This window comes from Rhipicephalus sanguineus, chromosome 1 (genome assembly GCF_013339695.2).
Source record: "Rhipicephalus sanguineus isolate Rsan-2018 chromosome 1, BIME_Rsan_1.4, whole genome shotgun sequence".
NCBI lineage: Eukaryota > Metazoa > Arthropoda > Arachnida > Ixodida > Ixodidae > Rhipicephalus > Rhipicephalus sanguineus.
The window spans coordinates 338,361,270-338,382,567 of record NC_051176.1 but is presented as its reverse complement, the minus strand read 5'-3'; the positions used below and the strand labels follow the sequence as shown (position 1 = coordinate 338,382,567).

Here is a 21,298-nt window from a genome sequence, read left to right as displayed (position 1 = left end):
GGCAAATTGTGTCTCAATGTGGGCGAATATGAAGAATGTCTCAAATTCCTGACTTTTTCTCTTAAGATTTAAAAACTTCGCTGGTCTGAAGGTATTCTCAACGCAAAATATACCTTCTGTACAGTAAGTATTCATTACTTAGATATTCGTACATAGCGCAATGTTACAATGGAAAAGATGCAAACATAGAACATTCTGGCGAAATTTCTGGAGGCATATATGGCATAAAATTTTCAGTGTTATTATTTAGCCTCGAACGCCTTATACAAACGCCTTTGCTTAACATGCGAACCAAACGTGGTATTGAAACAAGAAACGATACTCTCAGAATTGTCTTGTGCTGCGTCCAGATTCTAGTAATTACTACTCAGGCACCAAATAGGGCTACACTGTGCCTTATATAACATGACCTTGTCCAGACCAGCCTCGCCGCATGGAGCTGCGGGGTGCGAGACTATAATTTCGTTCGAACCTTCCTCAGCAACAGTAGAGTAACCATCGGTGTGGCACCACACCGTTTGGACTCGATCCATCCTACAGGAGGTGGCGCAGCCCAAAGATTAGTATTGCCGGAAAACAGAAGTTTACTATTGGTTAATATTACTTGCTTTTCAATCAGTGGCTCCTGATTATTTGTTGTATTAAGCGTCAACATGTGATCACTCGCGTAATGCTTTGCGCTTTGTCTTGAATTCGTGTTTACATAATTAATTAGCAGTGTTATGTAAACAGAAATAGTTAGGCACATTTATCTGGCGTTAACATCCGTCCAATTTATTATCAGCGTTAATACTTTTTCCCTCGGTAGGTTCGCCCCATTGTGAGCAATTTTCCTTTTCGTACTCATAAATATTATACATAGGAGCTTTACAAACGGCAAACATAATGTACACGCAGTGTCTGTACAGGTTCGGTGAATCAAGTGTCGTATTGAGCACCCACAATGCGCAGTTAGGTCTCCCTAGAAGTGGAAAAAGAAGTTATTATAGCCACAACACAATTTGCGGGCAAGGTGGAATTAAAACTCTTCAAGCTGTGCAATGCCGCTGCATGCCTCGTGCGCCATTGAATTTATTCTCGCATAGAAATGACTGCTTAGATTCTAGTTCACAAGGTACTATGCTACAGGATAGCTACGGCTCTGGTACTTTAGGTCAGCGTTAGTCCAAAGAAATTGTAAGAATATGAGTGCCTATTTGGTTAACTTGGGCCCAGAAGGTGAGGTAACACTTACTTCAGAGCGACAGCGTCGATCACAGTCGGCGGTCATTAAGTTGAATCATCGCTCATTATAAACAGCGCCAAAAAACCTGGGCAAGGCATAGAAGATATACGACCAGCGTTGAACGCGAACAACATGTTTATTGCTGCCTGCACAAATATATACCATCCCTATCAGGCGAAGCGAGAAAGAGGGAAGGCGAGACATAGTCAAACAGCTCTTGCTGAGCGTGCGTTGCAAATAGTATATTTGTGCAGGCACCAATAAAAATAGCGTTGGCGGTCAGCGCTGGTCCTGCGTTTTTCCTTGTCCGTGGTTATTGACACTGTTTATAATTAATGATCCGTACCAACTACATCGCGTCCATACCCTTCTGAGTCGTTAAGTTAAATATTTACTGCCTTCATATAGCAGTTACAATCGAACGCGGTAGAAGGTAGAGTTATTGTCGAAGTAAAATGGAAGTGTGCTTACTGGTGAAGTAGGTGCGCTTTGGAAACTCTATAACCATACAACTATTATCTGCGTACTGGACGGCGTATTCTCCGTGAGAATAGTTACCTGGAAGAAAGTGGAACGTAACGTGGGGGTGTTATTTCACAAATGCGAGGAACAGAGTAAATGAAAATAGGTAACTAGTGAACTTTTCCCAAGTCTGATATTGTTATTGCGATAGCAAATATATTGACACTCCAGGCGCATTTTAACCGTCGCCATCATGAGGTTCCCTATGAAGCCTAAATCGATAACATCGCCTCGCGCATTGCACGAGCGTCGTACGTGTGTATGTTCTATGTGCGAGTGAAAGCGTGCGACAGCAGCCGAAGATCGCGGCTCAGGCGAAAAGGAAATGCACCGGCCGTCTCTCGTCGTGCAATATACACGTGGAGGGGGGTGGGGGGCTGCTTTGCTCCGGCAGGAACTGCGTACCTTGATCGGCCAGGCGTGGTCGCGCGCGTCCTATCTGGGCAGGGATCAACAGACGACTCATTTCTTTGTAGTACGTGCTGTCTTCCCGGCGCTAAGTTTGCGTTGAAGCGATAGACAGCACGAAGCCCGTTTCGCTCGCTGAAGCGGTCGCGTTTTCTTACGCCAGCGTTTGGCTGAGTAAGGCCAGATGAGATGCTAAATGAGTGAGCTGCTGCCCTTACTTCGTGTAACATTCCAATTTATTTATATCGCATTGATTGCATCGTCCTTGCGGCGAAACTGGGTTTTTATGTGGCACGCAGTAGTGGGGGACTCCGGATTAATTTTGACCAGCTAGGGTTCTTTTACGCGCCTAAATTTAAGTATACTAGTGTTACTGTATTTCGCCTCCTTCAAAGTGTGGCAGCCGTAGTCGGGAGTCGAACCCGCGACCTCGATCGTAGCAGCGAAACACCTGAGCCTTCTATAAACTATTACGGCGGGTTGCTGCAAGACTAGTATAAACTCTCAGGCCAAACATACAGCATCTGTTCACACTGAGTAGCGAAGAAAAAGCGGTCACCACCAGTTGAATAAAACCCGTGTGGTACTCACGGTACGATATTTAAACGGTGGTGTATTGAGCTAATGTTTGCGACTGCAGTGGCGTGCGCAGGGTCCCCCTTCAGGGGGGGCGAAGGTTTGACGCAGCACCTCCCCTCCTAATTATGTCAATGTATAGCGCTGACATTGCGCCCCACCCCCGAGTCGCAGCGCCCTCCTCCCTATTATGTCAATGTGTCGGGCTGACTTCGCCCCCCCCTAAGAGGGGGCGCCCCCCCCCCCCTGCGCACGCCTATGGTCACACTACAAGAGAACACCTTGGATTGTTGACTTGGATAGCAAGCGCTCTCTTTAAGGAAAAGCGGCAATGTACTTCCACTTTGGGCTCGCAAACGCACTTCCCTTTGAAATAGGCACGGCCACGGTGACACAGGAGGTGCTCCAACCATAGGGGAAACGAAGAATCCCCCGCACCTCCCCGAAGGGGATCGTAAGGATATGCGAATGCATTTGGGCGCACCCGATGAGTGTGCGAATAAATAATGAAGAGAGACGAGAGTGTGCACGTAGAGGCATAATGCTCGAGTTGCATTGTGTTACACTTCGTCCTAGTGGTATCTCTGCCTCGAGAGATTCGACTTCACCGACTTCCATCGCTATCAAGACACCAAAGCGCGCGCTCCCTGCATGATATATATAGGTCCGAGCGCGAGAGGAGGAGCGCCCGAGCTCTCCGCCGAGCGAGCTCCGCGATGCGAGCGCCCTCACCGGGTACACTCCTCCTCTCCCTTACCCTCAGCCGCTCACCACCTGCTCCGGTTGCTAGGCGCGGCGCAGCTGTTGCTAGGGGCGAGGAGGAGCGCGCGCGGAGAGATCTGTGCGCACGCCGGCCAGGGACGCAGGACAACCCCCGACTAAGAAATGCATTCGCATTTAAAAAGTTCACCATCTCCCACTAAAGGGAACCATGTGGGGATGCGAAGGAGCACATGGGTCGACTTAAAGTTCAGTTCATCACGGGCACCTTGCCCGATGTGAACGCGTCCTTGCATGAGGGGCACACCGTGGATTATGTGTAGTTGCTGTTGCTGTTACTCGTCCCGAACTCTCGTTGGAGCACGCCACGCGGATTCATCGCGCGTCTGCAGAATCTCGTTCCCCGAAGCCATCACGTGATTGCTGAGAGAGTGTAAGGGGGAGAGGCCACAGCGTCTTACCCAGCCCCTTACACAGGCCCGAACGCGCTAGCGCGTGCAAGCGCGTTCTGAATAGGATACAACGTGTTGGTTCATCGCGCGTCTGCAGGATCTCGTTCGCCGACGCCATCACGTGATTGCTGAGACAGTGTAAGGGGGAGAGGCCACAGCGTCTTACCCAGCCGCTTACCCAGGCCCGAACGCGCTAGCGCGTGCCAGCACACGTGGTTTTGTCTGCGTTACGCCAAGCTAGGACAGCATACGGGAGCCCGGGCCCCTAAAGTGCTCTGCACGTATCACCACCAAGGCGGTCGAAGAACAAGACGAAGAACACTTCTTGACGCGAGCGCGCGCTCACTATGTTACAGATGGCTGTGGGAGGTTTTAGAAAGCGGACGGTCGCCAATGGAACTACGGACAAAGCCCCGCACAAAAGCTGCTTCGCATCTAAAAGATAAGGGAAGGCACAGAGCCATGAGCTACACGACCTCTCCCCCCCACTTTTCACCCAATGGCCTCCAAGATATTCGCGTATTTCAAATCACGGAGGCATGCTTGTTCTCTAAAAAATTCGGCAGATCCCAAGTACCGCGGGAATCGATGTTATGCGAAGCATGTGCGGGATGGTGACTTTGGCGTAATTTTTCACATTGAGCGAAACGTTACGGAATGCGCTAGAGCAATGTGGTAGTGGTATACGCACACTCATCTCCTTGAAGAGTTGCATATGCATTATATAACCAGTTGTTGACAGTTGCGTAACGATGCCAACAGCAACATGGCTGTTATCAACACCAGACGCGCTAAGCTGATATGTAGTGCGTATATTCTTGAATATAGATAGCCCGAATCCGAACAAGCCAAAGAAGGAACACAGATGCGCAGGACAGGCGTTACTCGCAACTAAGCTTCATTCAGGAGAGTTTCCCCTAGATATATACACAGCCGAGTGGCACGCGCAGGTGCACTGCACGTACGTTACAGTCACAGTTGCAGTTATGCTTATACTTGTCCGTTATGACGGAGAACGCAGGCGCGCGCACGCAGAACGAACAAACGTACGCACGCACGGACCCGTGTGCACGTGTGAAAGGGGTTCTTGGCAGTTCTTAAAGAATGTCATCATCACCGTGATCAGTGAGCCCCAGCAGCTGGACCGGACTTGTTATTCGTATCAGTTCATGATCGCGGCTACTAGGGGTCTAAGTGCAGTGAAGTGCGAGGTATAGTACAGCTGGTGGAAATCCTAGATGCCTCTTACGATGACATTATCTATGATGCTTCCTGTCCTGGACGAGGCAGCGAGGTCTTTTGATGCTCTGTCCACATCCAAGCCGTCGTTCACGCAGTATAAGGACCAGGCGTTGTTGGGTCTTGATAAATAAATGTTGAAGTCGCCGATAATGATGAGAGGCCTGGTTCTCTCGGCAGATTTATTGTAGGAAATGTTGATCCCAGTTTTTGCATAATCCACGTGGTCCACGTTGCGGACCACGTGGACGAGTGGATGGTAGTTGAGCGTCTTCCAGGGCCGTTCTGTCTTCAGCTTCCTCACTTTCCTTGCGTCCGCCGCGATGGTGTAACGGTTACGGTGCTCGGCTGCTGACCCAAAGGTCGCGAGTTCGATCCCGGCATCGGCGGTCGAATTTCGATGAAGGCAAAATGCTAGATGCCCGTGTACTGTGCGATCTCGGTACACGTTGTAGAATACCAGATGGCCCAAAATTTCCGGGGCCCTCCGCTACGGCGTCTCTCATAATCAAATCGTGGTTTTGGGACGTAAACCCCCAACAATTATTATTATCACTTGCCTTGCGTGTCAATGTGTGTGTGTTCACGGTTACTGTGTTGGTTGAGACTCTCTATCACCTGTGGCACATACCCGCAGAAGATGAACTCTGGTATGCGGGTATGTGCCACACGTGACTGAGAGAAAGGGTTTCATGACGTACGCGACAGGTATTTTGCGTTTTTCATGTGATGACCAGTGGATCGTGTTCGTCATGCACTGGTCCCCTGCCATGCCAATTTTGGTATACTACAAGTTATGGAGACGACCTGGAGAGCGCCCAGACGTAGGCGGCTAGATAGATAGATAGATACGTAGATAGAAACGGCCAAAGTGCCTGAGGTTCGCTAAGAAATGCTTCGCATTTAACAGTTGGTATGCGGCGCAGGTGAAACGAAACAAGAGGTGTATCTGTAGCGCACTAGCGCGGGCTACAAGAATTCGACCAGGAAAGGACGACAACGACGAAGCAACCAGAACGAGACGGTCGCGCGTGTTTTTGTTCGCATCTGTGTAAATGGTTTCAGACGAAATACAAGCGTCTCCTGGCTGCTAATGGTGAGCTCACTCGAAAGGTAGAACAACGAACAGCTCAAGTCGCCGCCTTCTGCACAAACCAGCCGCGTCCTTCGTCACGAACTCGCAGCCCCAGCCCTAATCACTCCGACCGCCGTTCTACTAGTGCCGATGCCCTTTGCTGGTACCACCACGAAATCAGACAGCTCGCCTTCATTTCGGAATACACGAGCGACATTCATCACGTCAGTGGAAAAGCCAACACCGTTGCCGATGCGCTTTCTCGCACTGCTATCCACGCAACACAACACGGCCGAACGAGCATCGACTTCACAGCCATGGCTGCCGCCCAAAAGAATAACGAGGTGCTCCAGCTGCTAGAAGACCGCGGCACACCTCTCGTCTTGGCTGACGTCTTGGTGCCTGACTGTGAAGTGCCCCTCGTTTGTGATACGTCGACAGGACGTCCTTGTCCCTACGTACCTCTCCCGTTCCGTCGAGCAGTCTTTGATGCCTTGCACCCCTTGGCTCACCCTGGCATTCGCGCCACACAGCGACTTATCACTTCACGTTATGTGTGACCGAGCATTAAGAAGACGTCCGTCGTTGGTCCAGTGCGTGCTCAGGTGCCAACAGTGTAAAGTGCATAGTCACACTGTCACTCCTCTTGGCACGTTCCCTTCCCCGGACGCTCGCTTCAGCCACCTACACGTCGACATTGTTGGTCCACTTCCTCCATGCGGGAACCATCGCTGCCTGTTAACCTGCATTGACAGATTCACAAGATGACCTGAAGTGACACCTCTTCAAAACACAACTGCGGAGTCGACAGCCCGAGCACTCGTCGCTCTGTGGATTAGCCGGTGCGGTGTCCCTTCCACCATTAGGACTGACTGTGGTCGCCAGTTCGACTCAACATTGTTCGCCAATCTATCTCGGCTCCTCGGTGTGAACCACATCAAGACTACCTCGTACCATCCCATCGCCAATGGAATCATCGAACGTTTTCATCGCGAACTGAAGGCGCCACTGATGGCTTCCACTTTTCCTTCATCATGGATCGAACGCCTTCCTTTCGTTATGCTTGGCATCCGCACGTCTCTTCGTAGCGACTCCTCCATAAGCCCCGCCGAGCTAACATTTGGCACCACTCTTCGAGTTCCTGGTGAATTCTTCAGTGACCCGCCCACGGTATCTGCAGACGTGTCCGACTATGCATACCGTCTACGCAACGCTATGCGTACCGTGGTTCCGCCTCCACAACGACGAACATCTCGTAGTGTGTATGTCACTCCCGACCTCCAACACTGCACGCACATTTTTGTGCGACATGATGCCGTGCGACCTCCTTTGCAACCCCCGTATGATGGCCCGTTTAAGGTCGTCAACCGTACACCTAAACACTCCCGTCTGCTCATCAACGACCGGGAACATACTGTTTCCGTTGACCGTCTCAAGCCTGCTACTTGAACACCGACACTTCGACAAAGTCGCATCTTACAGTCATTTCGGGCTCCCATATGCTCGCCGCGTGCATTTTGCGGCTCAACGGTCCGCACCTGGCCATAGAGTTTCCTACAATACTTACTAGAGGGAACTCTGGCGCTAGTGTCTATGGGAGCCAGGGGCGTAGCCAAGGGGGGGGGGGGTTGGGGGGTTCAACCCCCCCCCTCCGAAAATTTTCAGTTTTGCTTGCGTATATAGGCACGCACACATACAAACGCACGCACGAACATACATAAAGTATGGTTGAACCCCCCCCGAAAAAAATTTCTGGCTACGTCCCTGATGGGAGCTGCAATGCATCGCGCTTCAGCCAGCATGGGAATCATGGGTAGTACACGGATTTGTCTAAACTTCGTTCTTTCGACTCCGTTTGGCTCCGCGTCGCCTGCGTCCGCTTTGTCGCAAAACGAAGTTCAGCAAATATCAGCAGTTTCACTTCACCACTTTAACTTCTTTAGGCTCACCGATTAAAATTGGTCACGAAGTTCACAACGATCCATTCTTTTATCCGAAAGAAAACCAAAACATAGCAATAAAAAAAGCCACAAGTGCGTTCGAAGCCCACAAGCACGAAGACTAGGCAAATCCGTGTACTACCCATCATTCCCATGGTGGCTGAACGATCGCAGCGCCAGAGTTCCCTCTAGGTCATTTTAGGAAACTCTATGCACCTGGCCACCTGCAACAAACCCGCGACTTCCTCGCTAGAAGGGGGACCCTATAGCGCACTAGCGCGAGCTACAGGAATCTGACCAGGGAAAGACGACGACGACAAAGCTACGAGCACGAGACGGTCGCGCGTGTTCTTGTCCGCGTCTGCGTAAATGGTTCCAGACGAAATACATAATTCGTGGTCTCATAGCATCGACATCTGTCTGCCTGTTTCTACATATCTATAAAAATGTAATGTCTGTTTTACATTTTTAGATACGAAGCAGCTTTCGCGCTGGGCTTTGTCCGTAGTTCCATTGGCGACCGTCCGATTTCTAAAACCTACCATAGCCATCTGTAACATATCGAGCGCGCGCCCGCGCCAAGGAGAAGTCTTCTTCGTCTTGTTCTTCGACCGCCTTGATTATGATACGTGCACATTTTAGGGGCCCGGGCTACCGTATGCTGTCCTAGCTTGGTGTAATGCAGACAAAATCACGTGTGCTGGCACGTGCTAGCGCGTTCAGGCCTGTGTAAGGGGCTGGGTAAGACGTTATAGCATCTCCCCCTCACACTCTCAGCAATCATGTGATGGCGTCGGCGAACGAGATTCTGCAGACGCGCGATGAATCAACGCGTTGTATTCTAGTCAGAGCGCGCTGTCACGCGCTAGCGCGTTCGGGCCTGTGTAAGGGGCTGGGTAAGACGCTGTGGCCTCTCCCCCTTACACTCTCTCAGCAATCACGTGATGGCGTCGGGGAACGAGATTCTGCAGACGCGCGATGAACCCGTCCCGAAGTCCAACAAGACTTCGGGACGAGTAACAGCAACAGTAACTATAGTGAATTCATGGTGTGCTCCACAAGCAAGGACGCCTTAACACATGGCAAGGTGCTCGCGATAAACGGAACGTTAAGTCGACCCATGCGCTGCTTCGCATCCCCACATGGTTCCATTTAGTGGTAGATGGTGAAATGTTTTATCTTTCACTCTAGATCCAAAGGCATTTTGTTACAAGATAAGCTGAAAAACTTGTGAAAAAAAATAACGTTCATGCTATCGCCATTGTGCGCTGTCACCAAGACATCCTCGCCGGACCAGCAATGGCAGAAGAGCTGTTCGCATGTGAGTGTTGGCGGCATCTTTTTTTTAAGGGGCGAAGCACCTTAGGGTCTCGGCGTGTCGGCGGGCATCGTCGTGTCCTGTCGCCGCGCGCATCGTCATGTCCTGTCCATTTGTTTGAGCGCAACAGAGGGCGCCACTGCCTCAGCGCTCGCCGTGTGGCGAGAGAGAGCGAACGGTGCGCGTTGACTATGGAAACGCTCTTTCTGCGATGAACGCTGAACTACCAGTTCAGAAGGAACGAGAACGCGCCCTCAACCCGCGAGAGACAACGCCGACGCAGGCAGCGTCTGCTAGCGAGTTTCATGATTGAAAAAACAGACTGCTCGCGCTGCACAACCGTTCACCGGCCGCCCCGTATATATATGCACTGGATCTTGACCTGCAATTAGTGCCAGTGGGAGATTTCTCTTCTGCGTAGTTGAACACGTTAACTACAAGCGGACTGCGAGTCTCTGTGTCGAATCTTTCTTCTGTCTCTCATTTCCCAATACCAGTGATTTTGCTGTGGGAAACGCTGGCGCACACTGCATGCTTCGCCCCTCCACAGGTTTCACGTTAGTGCAGCTGTTTCATTATAGCTCCAACGGTCCGGAATTATTTTTTTTGTTCACTCGTATGAGTTGTATACTCCGTTTCATACATCAGACGCAATGCTATGGAAGCTAGCGAGACTTCTTGCGGTAGATTCGTTCGCACCAAGAAATAGTTCAATGATTTTACCACCGGTAATGTGCTTTAACAGCGAAGCTGTTTAAGCTCGGAGAATCCCCGGTAGTCGCGAACAGAAATTATCATCATCATGAACCGGCACGCACTCTCTTCGTGCTCTTCTTCATCTTCTGCTTCACTTCCAGGACACGTGCGACGATTTGTTCGGCGTGGGATCCAATAACTGATAGGCGAGCGCATAGGCGTATCTAAGGAGGGGGGGAGGCAAGGGGGGCACTAGTTTCCCCACTGAGAAAAGAGAAGGGAGGGCTGACCCCCCCCCCCCCTCCCATTTCCGACAGAGGTCACTGTCGGCTGCTGGAATACCAACAGCAGTGGTGAACATTTCGTTCAACAGAGCAATTACCTAATCACACAGTGCATTTTTATAACGTATCTGTCCTACGCATCTCCTGCGAAGATTGTCTTCTGAGTCTCATGACCGCGCACTATAGGCTCTACGGTGCGGGCAGCCTATGCGACGATTCGCTCCCTGCGCTTCTGCATTGCAGAGGAGGCTACCGCTGAGCAGGGGCTCTGTAAGGTTAGAGTACTTCATTCTGTTCTGCCTGAATTAAAGATAATATCAACGGCGACGCAAAGATTACCGGAAACCAGCAAACGTTTTACGGACCGATCAAACGTTCTCCCTCCTTCAAGAAATTCATTTTCTTCCTTCAAGAACGTATACAATCGCCGCTGCTTTGTATCCCAGCTGTTGTGAGGAGGTGAATGTGCAAAAGTGTTGAGTGTTTTAGTTAGGCAGAGCCGCGATAGCTAAATAAGGTTTCCGCATTAATCTCCGATTAAACTGCTTCGCATCGCTTATCATATGGCAGCTTGCATTGATAGCGGCGGCTTGCAACAAGGCTATAAAGAAGGTAGTGGACTCGAGCACAGCTGGAATCCCAGCTTTTAAGCTTGCCCTGCAACTTGATCGTCCGGACGAGGGAGGAGGTCAGGCTCCATGGCTTTGTGGAAAAATAAGACTGCCCACCTGCAATGGCTTTTGCCTGCTCCTAATAATGTTCATATTTTCTCCCTCTCTCCCCGCAAAGAATAGTACACAGGCAGTCGTATACGTTCACAAACGGCTCAACATCGTTTACAACAGAGTATATCTTTTTATACGCATATGAATCCATCTCGCCATCTACTGTAAGTACTGCTGCCAAAGTTATCGGTGGGCAGTCTCCTTGACTTATGCTCAGTATCAGGTACTGTCCAGCTACACCGAAAAAGTTCAGGTATTGTTCAGCATACACTCTAAACAAAAAAAAGTTTATGTGTCACTCTTTTCGGGGAGTCCTGACTGGGCACTTTTATGACACTCTTTAAAGATACACGTTCCACGACTCTCAGACAAGAGTATAATGATTTAGAAAGAGAGTTCACTGGTCTCCTTAAAGAGAGTCGTACGTTGTAAGTCAGCACTCACCAAAAGAAAAAAGAGGAAGAACTCCGTTCTCTCTCTCCTTTTTTTTTCACTGTAGCAATGCGCTGTTGTTTAGTGCGCACACGTCATTTCCACGCCACAACCTTTCGCGGACTTGTGACGTCCACGAAAGAAAAAAGTCACAGTTTCGCCGCAACGGAGAAGCAGTCAATGCGATAGCAATAAATTGGAATGTTGTGTGAAGAACGGAAAGCAGCTCGAAATTGCCAGCGCGTCGCTCGAGCCCAAAAGGACGCACGAAAAGACCGCGCACAGGAAGAGTGCGAACTAATGCGTCACAGCTCGACACTTGAAGCGCACTACTCAAACATAAAGCAGGACGCACGAAACGAACGAACAGGTACACACAGGACGAGCGCGAACTAATTGTCACAGTTCTTAGTTATTTCTGTTTGAACAGCGCGCTCCTTTCGCGAGCGAAGTGACCTTCGTACGCTCTTTGACTTCAGCGCAGACATCGCGGGGAAAGCACAAGACATACAACCCCCCGCTCCACCCCAGCGGCCGCCCCTTCTTTCCTCGAGATAAGCGCACGAAGGCGACCACGCCCTGTAGGGCGAAGAGCAACGGCGTTACACTCTAAGAAAAAAAAGAGTATGCGTGACTCTTTTCGGAGTGTTCTGACTTGCCACGTATAGGACTCTCTTTAAATAGTCACGGTGACTCTCTTGGTGGGTCAGGGTCGGCTCGCTCTAGGAGAGTCCCCTGACCCTCTAGGAAGAGTGGAAAGACTCTCGTCGGGCGGATCACGTTACCACTTATAGGGAGTCAGACGACTCTTGCCGGTAACGCTCCTAGGGGGGTCAAGGGACCCACACCGAAGCATCAAGCGACTCCACAAGTATTTTAAGCTACTCATTTGATCCTTGCTCTACTTTTGCGCGACTACTATTGAATATAGTGGAGTATTCATTTTAAGCAAGTCCAATAATACTTGCCGTTCTTCCCAGCGACTGTAAAAAAAAGAATGGTTCAGTTTTAGCATTATTTTAATAAAACTCGTCAAAACAACACATATTTTCCAGCAAAGTTATATAGAAAGCGCGAAAAGATGGTCTGTGATTTCCAATTAAGAAGTTTGGGTATTCCTCATTTACATGCTTCAATGAGTATAGCCAACTAAAATGTGTTACTGTGATGTACACAGTGTCATATGGTGCTAAATGAACAGCAGAAATCGCCATCATGTTTCCATATTTATTCCTTGTGATTAAGAATAAATCAAAAAGTGGTGACGGCTTGAGGCATCAGACTTGTGGCTTGCTAGGTTGTCGCTCCTGTCCAGCTTGAGCACCATGAAAAACGGTATCTGAAAAGCAGAACGTGATATTATGATGAGGAAATGAAATTGCAGTAAAGGTTTGCAAAACCTACACAATAAGTGGTTCACACAGACATAATAAAGGCTAACAACAAAACAACAAAGCACATCCTCCGGCAGCCAGGGGCATGCCGCGAGCGGTTATTGACCGCATGTTTTACAAACGTAACCCATCCTTAAATGCTCAGATAAACAGATGCGAGTACTAGGGCCCGAACGACACCCAGGGCGTGCGTACGCCGTCTACGTCGAGATCAGACATGTCATATTCTAGAATTAGCGCACATAACTCCGACAATCACGTACACTCACTCGATTCTGTTATAGCGCCCAACGTCATCGCAGTGTATGCAAACCACGAAAACAGCAAACAGAAACGAGGGAACAGAGTGCACGCCGGCGGCCGCAACAACGCGCGCCGTCGAAAGTCTAGAGCTTTTTCACTTTACCGGCGAGCCGTGTCCAACTTGAGTGACTACCGCGTACGGTATGGAAGCCACCGTACTATATCTGCACCTCAAACTACCGTCTTTAAGCCAACAAAAACCATTACATATAGTGCGTCTGAGCGTTCTGTACACAGGCTTTTTTTCTTCACGTTCCCACGCGTGGAAGCACGCTGCACACTCAAAGTCGATGGAAATGTTATTATGAAGTAGACTAAAGTGCATCTCAAAACGACATCTTGCATCTTCAGTAGTGCAGACACGACGTGCGATCAGCAAGAAATGACCCTCGATTATTGTTTGCATCGCTCACTTTATGGGAGCTTGTACAGCAACGCGCATAACGGTGGCAACTCGTTAACTGACAGCCTTAGTTGGGCATCCGCAACAGACCCGCGGATACAGGCTATCTGTTCGAAATGGCTAGCAGGTTCCGCAGAGCTGCTGCAGACGCCCAGCTAAAGCTGTATAATTAGTACCTACGAAAGCAGTACACTCACCGTTAATCGGCGCCCGTTGTCGTCCGCAGCTCCATGAATATTCCGCCCTCCAAGCGTCACTTTGTGCACGGAGCCGGCGTCAACACCACCGAAGACGCGCAACCAGCGCTCCGCGCAACCAACGCAACCACGCGTCGCATTCCAATAGACCAGGAGACTGAGACGACTGAGAGAGGAGAGCGGCGCGCCACCCCGGCGCCAACCCCGTCTGCGTCGCCGAGCAAGGCGCCACAACGGCGCCAAAGGGCGAGCGTGCGATATGTATGGCGTATACGGCGGCTCTTCCGTATACCGAAGCCAATCGAAATGCGCTTCAGGAGGGTCCAGTGACTCCTTCCCAAATGCGAACTCTTTTTCTCTGCCTGTACCTTCCAAAAGGGGTCAGATGGACACCCGAAGAGAGTCACGGTTCCATGACCCTCTTTTGACTCTCTTTTTTCTTAGAGTGTAGCAGGAGCGGGGCGACGATCTTTAAAGCGCGCCACGCGCACACATCGCGCCATCTATGTGGTGACTAAGAAAGCATGCTGAAGAAAATGGTGTACATAAATAGCTTGCCGTTAGCAGGCTGGAAGACGGCACTGTTCGTGGCCTAACCGTCTAACGCCGCGCGCTGCGAAGCGAGAGGTCGCCCGTTCGATCCAGCACGTCGGAAAGTTTTCTGAAATATTTTTCTTTGTGGCTTATATATATATATATATATATATATATATATATATATATATATATATATATATATATATATATATATATATATATATATATATATATATATATGGTGCATGATGGCGGCGATGGGGACGGCAAAAATCAGGCTAGACTGTCCATACAATTGCTATCGCAATAATATGAGCTTGCTCCGGTTGCATTGGCCTACTTCCTAGGAGGGGCAGGAGGCGGAGGAGCGAGGAGGCACTTGCACTTGCCCTCTTCCCCCACCCTCGCCCCTCCTCCCACTGTCAAAAGTAGAACGGTGGAGAACGATACGTAGTATGGATATGCCTAGTCGTTCATAATCTTATAAAACTCGCCCAGTACAGTTTCCACCAAGAATGAATCGACTGAACTTAGTATTCTTCCTCGGAAAGACTTGATATTGGAAAGTTCTTACAGTAAAAAATTGCGACTAGGAGGCGGCCCTGCTCAGCGACGACCTTGCCGATCAACTGTGTGCCATCCGGCCCACAGTTGATCGGCAAGGTCGTAAACACGATGAGTATGAAGAATATGCGTCATTTCTCTAGGCATATTCTGAAGTTTTAAACTGAACATGTGGCTGACGAAGCAAGGTGCTTAAAAGAAGTCTTGAGCATAAGCCCAGTTAGTAAAAACTTTATTGAACATATTTGGTTGATGCCGCGCACACGGGACGAGGACGAAGAAATACTCAGCGCCTGCCCTGTGAGTCTTACCGCGTCCTCCTCCCGTGTGCGCGGCATCAACCAAATATGTTCAATAAAGTTTTTACTAACTGGGCTTATGCTCAAGACTTCTTTTAAGCACCTTGCTTCGTCAGCCACATGCTCAGTTTAAAATTTCAGAATATGCGGCGTTAGAGACATGACGCATATTCTTCGTACTCATCGTGTTTACAGTGCCGAGCACAAGACTGCAAAGTTTGCAGATGGAATGCTCAGATAAAAAACAGGTTAACTGTGGCGGGCCCAGGGGAAGCACTTTGGAATCTTTTCTGCTGAAAATTTTCGTTGACAATGGAGGGTAAGCATTGGTCACAATGTTATACTTATAATCCCTGCAGATTGCACCAGCTTATATTTTGTGTGAAGTATAAATAGGCAGTGGCAAGCGCTAACGAGGCCCTCACTGGTTTAATTTGTGTTAATCAAAACGACTTAAATTGCCATACGACTAAGGCGGTATTGTTTCGACCGCGAAGAAACACTGCTGAGATGGCGCCAATTCAGCTAAATGACGTTAGTGTGAATGAAGGAATGAAGGAATTAATGAAGAAATTGGTAATCCACTTTAGAAAACATGTCTTGAGTTGAACGCGTCAACCAGATCATCAGTAAACTCTCCAAAAAATTGTATCCTACGCACAATTTCTTAATGTTGGCCTACATCCATCAACGTGCTTCTTATAACGCACGACTTTTACCTATTAAAAACCCATTGCCCTTTTGTGGAATACTTAGCCACCAATGAAATCACGTTTGCTTCAAAAGCGCGTGATTGGCGTAATACGTATAACGCCATGCCTCTTCCACGCCAGTGATACTTTTATAAAACACAGTATTCTTCGGGTTATTCCCATTTACACGTATACAATTCGTGCGAGAAATAAAACGCCCCACTGAACCGGATTCTGATCTGAGCTTTGCACCTGCAAACATTCACTCTGACTTCAACGTTGCAATTATGATGAGTATAGAGAATGTACACATGGCTAGTTCCAGTTCCTAAAGATATTGTGCAAGTTAGTTATGTCATGACAAAATGTTCATTTCTCTTATTATACGATATATATACTATTCGAACTAGTCGGGGCGAAATTATTCGACCAAAGTACAATACGCTTCGAATCTCAAGCTTACTCTTCACCCATCCCTAATATATATATATATATATATATATATATATATATATATATATATATATATATATATATATATATATATTGTAGCGAAGCTTATTGGAACCCTGAAGTGGGTCGTCCTCTCCGGCCCCTTCTAGTGGGTTGCCCTCTTCGGACAGAGCGCAGCTCGCGCAGAGTCGGCCCCGCCTTGACTGTCGCTGTCGCTCATCTTCGCCGAGTGTCCGCCAATAAACATCTTTATAATTTGGTGGACAGTGCTGTGCCCTTCAAACAACTACGGTCAGCATTCAATGCCCTTGGAGCTGCGATCCCGTGCCGTGCCCTCTACCATGACTCAAGATGCCGCCCAGCAAACGCCTCCCCCTGCACCGACATCTTGTCCCGGTGTCCCCCGTATCCGCGACCCTCCTGTTTTCACCGGCGCGGATGGCACCGACGTCGAGGACTGGCTCGCGATTTACGAGCGTGTCAGCGTACCCAATAAATGGGACGAGGCCGGAAAACTAAGCAACCTGGTTTTCTACCTCGCGGGTGTCGCAAGCCTATGGTACAACAACCACGCTTCCGATTTCACTACGTGGTCCGCTTTCAAGACCGCCATCGTCGACGTGTTTGGCCGCCCTGCCGTTCGTAAGCTGCAAGCTGAACAGCGTTTGCGTGAACGAGCCCAGCAGTCCGGCGAGTCTTTCACGAGTTACATTGAAGACGTCCTGGACTTGTGCAAGAAAGCCAATGCGACCATGCCTGAGTCTGACAAGATCCGGAACGTCATGAAAGGCATCGACGACGATGCCTTCACCATGTTGCTCGCGAAAAACCGTAGCACTGTGGCTGAGGTCATCACACTGTGCCAAAGCTATGAGGAGCTGCGCCGGCAGCGGCTGATGACGCGTCGACCTCCATCACGCGACGACGACCTCGCAGGCATGTCGGCCATTTCGGACCACTCCGTCTTGCTCGCCGAAATCAAGTCCTTCGTGCGCGAGGAGATTGGTATGATTTTTTTTTTTGGATTGTTCATGTTTAGGTACCGTTCAGTATTATTCTTTGTTTTTTTTTTTTCGCTGCATAACTTCGTGATATGGAGTAGCCGTGGCAATATGGACCTCAACCTCTCCACAGCAAAACAGTTAGAACAGAACAGATTGCCCGCCAGTTCTCTCTACTGGCCTTCGCTCACCCGCAGCCTGTTGAACAGCCGTCGAGCACACTGCTGCCTCCCCTACGCCGGGCTGTTGAGCAGGAAATCGCAGAGGTCATGCCGGAATACCACCAGCCCCCTCGGGCGACTGTGCCGCTCAGTTACGCGCAAGTTGTCGCCAGGCCGCCTCCTGCGATTCCTGTCGTTCCCCCACATACTTACGCCGGAGCCGTCGCAAGGCCTCAGGCCTTCGAAGAGAGTGTGCCGGCTGCGTACGCCGACGTCGTCCATACGCCACGACTGCAGCCCACCATGCAGTCATATCAGCAGCCACCCCGTGCCTCGCGTCCTGCGACATGGATGGGACCTAGCCCGGCAAGCCGATGGCGCACTTCCGACAACCGCCCCATCTGCTTTGCGTGCGGTTGCGCCGGTCACGTCGCCCGCTATTGCAATCGCATGCAGGCGCCTCGATTCGGATCGACCATCACCAGCCAGTCCAGCCGCCCATACTACGAGCCGCCGCCGCCTCGCCTATGTCACCGACGTCACGCCCGTCTCCATCTAACCGCCGTTCGCCGTCCCCAAGACGCCGCTCACTGTCACCGATGCGGCCCCGTCCGGTCGCGCGCGACCAGGAAAACTAGCCGTCGCAGTCCAAGAGGCAAGGGCTGCGACGCTATCGAACTGCCAAAGCCCTCAGCAAAGCCCATCGAACGTAGTCGACGTGTTTGTAGATGGCGTGCGCACATTGGCCCTTGTGGACACTGGAGCTGCCGTATCCGTTATGGACGCTAAATTTAGCCGACTACTACGAAAAGTGACGACGCCGCTTTCCGGGCTCTCCCTCCGTACAGCCAGCGCCCAAAGTATTCACCCGACAGCGGTGTGTACAGCCCGTGTCATCATTCAGGACGCTCTGTACGCCGTCGAATTCATCACCATTTCTTCATGCTCTCACGACGTCATCCTGGGTTGGGATTTTCTCGCTCGCCACGATGCCGTAATTCGTTGCGCACCAGCCGAAATAGAGCTCTCACCATTCTCCAATTTGACGCCGGCGAATAGTCCATCGGCTGCGACCAAGGTACTCGTCAAAGACGACACAACAGTTCCTGCAAACTCGTCAACGGCTGTCCCCGTCTATTGCACCGGTCTCTCCGACACCATTGCACTCCTTTCTCCCTCTGACCGCGTTTTCACCAGGAAAGGTTTGCTGGTGCCATTTGCGACCGTGCAAGTCACTCAGGGCGACACCGATATTTTCGTTACGAACCCATCCCCGTACGTTGTTACGTTGGTGCGAGGGGAATGTCTCGGCAGAGCGGAAGCCCTCGAAGACGCACAAGTTATGGACGCACCGGGTGACACGCACTGTGCCAGCTCCCGTACGCTCAGTGCTGTTACCACATCCGACTCGTCACCCGCTGACGTGTTTGCTTCCTCCATTGCTGACAACCTCACGTCGGTCCAGCGTTCCCAGCTTCTGTGCCTGTTGGAAGAATTTCGTTCTTCTTTCGATGTCGCGCAAACTTCTCTCGGCCGCACGTCTGCTGTCACGCATCGCATCGACACTGGCGCCCAACCACCACTGCGGCAACGTCCCTATCGCGTATCTCCTGCAGAGCGTCGTGTAATTAACGAGCAAGTCGAAGACATGCTTCGCCGCGATGTTATTCGACCCTCAAACAGCCCATGGGCGTCTCCTGTCGTTCTCGTTGCGAAGAAGGACGGCTCTGTGCGGTTCTGCGTGGACTACCGACGACTCAATAAGATCACCCGTAAAGACGTTTATCCCCTCCCTCGAATAGACGACGCCATTGACAGCCTGCAAGGAGCAGAATTCTTTTCATCGCTCGATTTGCGCTCAGGGTACTGGCAAGTCCCCATGGCTGATGACGCTCGACCGAAGACAGCGTTTGTCACACCCGACGGCTTGTACGAATTCAACGTCATGCCGTTTGGGCTGTGTAATGCGCCCGCGACCTTTGAGCGCATGATGGACACCGTTCTGCGCAACTTGAAATGGCACACGTGCCTGTGCTACCTCGACGACGTCGTCGTTTTCGCCCCGGACTTCTCCACGCATCTTCAACGCCTGCGGCTTGTTTTGACGCGTTTGAGCGACGCCGGGCTACAACTGAACCTAAAGAAGTGCCGATTTGCAGCACGGCAGCTGACAATACTAGGCTACGTCGTATCCAAGGACGGAATTCTCCCCGATCCAGCCAAGCTTCGGGCCGTGACAGAGTTCCCCCAAACCTACGTCCGTCAAAGAACTGCGCAGTTTCGTAGGACTATGCTCCTACTTTCGGCGCTTCATACGAAACTTCGCGACCATCATATCGCCGCTGACGAAGCTCCTTGGCAGCAACGGGCCCCTCAATACGTGGTCGTCAGAGTGCGACGCCGCTTTCGCGAAGCTCCGTCGTTTGTTGACGTCTCCTCCGATACTACGCCACTACGACCCTGCGGCCCCTACAGAGGTACACACGGATGCCAGCGGTGTGGGCCTCGGCGCTGTCCTTGCACAGCGCAAACCTGGGTTTCCGGAATATGTCGTGGCATATGCAAGTCGCACGCTTACTAAAGCCGAGACGAATTACACCGTCACGGAGAAAGAATGCCTGGCAATCATCTGGGCCCTTACGAAGTTCCGACCTTATTTGTATGGTCGCCCATTTGATGTCGTCACCGACCATCATGCGCTGTGCTGGTTGTCGTCATTGAAAGATCCCTCAGGCCGCCTCGCCCGTTGGGCACTTCGCCTGCAAGACTACGACATCCGCGTACTGTACCGCAACGGACGTCAGCATGCTGACGCCGACGCCCTGTCGCGCTCTCCCTTGCCTGACGACAGTGCCCACAGCTCAGTGTCTACCCTTGCCGTTTCTTCCATCGACATTCACACCATCGCTACCGAACAGCGCAAGGATAGCTGGATTGCCTCACTGATAGACTTGCTGACTGATCCGTCGGCAACACCACCCACTCGCGCGTTGCGTCGTCAAGTCCACCATTTCGCCGTTCGCGACGACCTCCTCCACCGACGCAACTACAGCGGCGACGGCCGCCAATGGCTACTAGTAATACCCCGAAGTCTGCGTTCTGACATATGCGAGTCGTTCCACTCTGATCCGCAGTGTGCGCATTCTGGGGTATCGAAAACTTACCACCGCATCCGCCAACGGTACTTTTGGCGAGGGATGTACCGCTACGTGCAGAAGTTCGTTCGCTCCTGCATCGATTGTCAGCGCCGCAAGACTTCAACGCACCTGTCGCCGACAGGTCTGCAACCTCTACCTTGCCCTGACCGGCCGTTTGGGCGTGTTGGCATCGATTTGTATGGGCCACTTCCTCTGACATCCGCTGGTAACCGCTGGGACATCGTCGCTGTAGACCACCTCACGCGATACGCCGAAACTGCCGCCCTCCCAGCGGCTACAGCGCGCGATGTGGCCTCCTTCCTGCTCCACCGATTCATGCTACGTCACGGTCCACCTCAGGAGCTGCTCAGTGATCGAGGCCGTGTCTTCTTGTCAGAAGTCGTCGAAGCCATTCTAAAGGAGTGCAACGTTGTTCACCGCAAAACTACTGCTTACCACCCGCAGACGAATGGCCTCACCGAACGCTTTAACCGTACGCTCGGCGACATGCTCTCCATGTACGTCGCCGCCGATCACACCAATTG

The 21,298-nt window shown here is 50.8% G+C and overlaps 1 long non-coding RNA gene across 2 annotated transcripts in view; it reads right to left on the bottom strand.

Moving 5' to 3' along the window:
- Positions 1–750: 750 nt before the first annotated feature.
- LOC119379594 (uncharacterized) overlaps positions 751–21,298 on the bottom strand; it is a 30,743-nt gene continuing 10,195 nt past the window's right edge. For both annotated transcript variants that reach the window (XR_007414954.1, XR_007414953.1), the window contains 2 exons: positions 1,697–1,783; positions 751–961 (listed from right to left, as the gene is read on the bottom strand). This is a non-coding gene — a long non-coding RNA (uncharacterized LOC119379594). The remainder of the gene's footprint in view (positions 962–1,696; positions 1,784–21,298) is intronic.